At 32.3% G+C, this 1,574-nt stretch overlaps 1 pseudogene; it reads left to right on the top strand.

Moving 5' to 3' along the window:
- Positions 1 to 333: 333 nt before the first annotated feature.
- LOC123455522 lies at positions 334 to 641 on the top strand (annotated as a pseudogene).
- Positions 642 to 1,574: the final 933 nt, after the last annotated feature.

Genomic DNA, 1,574 nt, shown 5'->3' with positions numbered 1-1,574 from the left:
ATGTGTTTATATATAAGAACATCTTGTCAAGTGAAAATACTTCTATAATACAAAAGTAATGGTATCCAATAGTGCAAATTACTGAACCTGAGATGGGAATGAAAGGATGGAAAGCTGTCAAGATATTATATTCACTATTTCTATAGGTGGAACTTCTAGTAAATATTATGTTTTATTTATGGGTAAATAGCTATCTTTCCATATACAAAACAAAATTAAATTTTGAAAGATTAAAACTTGAGAGGTTGATCATAGTCTGGGCAGGTTCTCTTCTCTCAATTCTCTTTTCTCTTTCCTCTTCTCTCTCCCTTATCTTAAGTCTCTGTGGCAAATATGCTCTTCCAGGCCATCACTCAGGACAAGAACCATCCAGGCTTGATCTTTACTTTGTATTTATTGGAGCAGGAGGTACTGGAGCAGAACTCTATGTGATGCATCTGACATTGTTGAATCTAGATGTCAGTTGGATCAGGAATAATAACAAAGAGTCATGAAACAAACTAAGCTCCAATAATCAATACAAGTTCCACTCAGTGGATGTGTACCCCATTCAACTGAGGAAAGAAGGTCCAGAATTCCAACTGAGGTGTTTTACCATAAATCTGCTTACAGGGAAAATCTTTGAGAAGCCATCCACATAATTTTCCACTCAACCATGAATATTTCTTGTCTGAATGTATTAAATCAGGTTTATTTTGGAGTTGATTGCATTGATTAATCTCTAAAACTTGAAAACAATTAAAAACTTCCAGGAAATTAAGTTCATGTGGTAGAGTGTGTATGTTGTTGGGTTTTATCCTCAGCACATCAACTATGCATGGTGGTACATACCAGTAATCCCAGCACTCAAGGAGGATCAGGACTTCAAAGTCATTCTCAGAGACAAAGCAATGTTGGGGCTATCATAAGTTATATGATACTCTAGGTCCAACATAAATAAAAGAATAAAACACAGACAAATAAGTACAAAACTGGAAAGAGATTTGAAACCATTGTAATACAGGTTGACTTTATCAAACATTTTATTAAGTAAGTGAAATGATTTAATTGTTTGAGTGATGAAGTTGAGAACTGAGAAAGGGAAAAGTTACAGCAGCTTATAATTCCATAATTGGTACATATTTCACAATCCTACCATCCTACTCAGTGAAGGTTCTGAAGTCTCCTTCTCATCAAATTCTCAGAAACATGTATCAAGACAGTTAAGAAATTTTAAATACTGTCTTATCCACTTTGAGATAAGCATTACATTTTTTATGTTTAAGATTGCAAGTAGAAGACATGCATGACATTAAATCAACATTTCCCCAACTTATTTTACTTAAAGAATTTAACATATAATTACATTTAAAGTCATTGAAAATACATTTTTGGAAATTATGTATTTGGCTGACAGAGCAACTTATAGTCTGTACATTAATATTCTCATCCATTTATTTGTTTATTATTTGTTATTGCATTGAAAATTTACAGTAAGAGCTCTGAAAGAAAGTTTCAAATGTCATTAATTTTCTAAATATTATACAAGAACAGCTTACATAATCATAACAGTATCCTCAAAACAAAAGTATAAC

Source organism: Jaculus jaculus, chromosome 17, assembly GCF_020740685.1.
Source record: "Jaculus jaculus isolate mJacJac1 chromosome 17, mJacJac1.mat.Y.cur, whole genome shotgun sequence".
Classification (NCBI taxonomy): Eukaryota; Metazoa; Chordata; class Mammalia; order Rodentia; family Dipodidae; genus Jaculus; species Jaculus jaculus.
The sequence above is the reverse complement of the archived record's forward strand: the minus strand, read 5'-3'. Positions and strand labels throughout refer to the sequence as shown.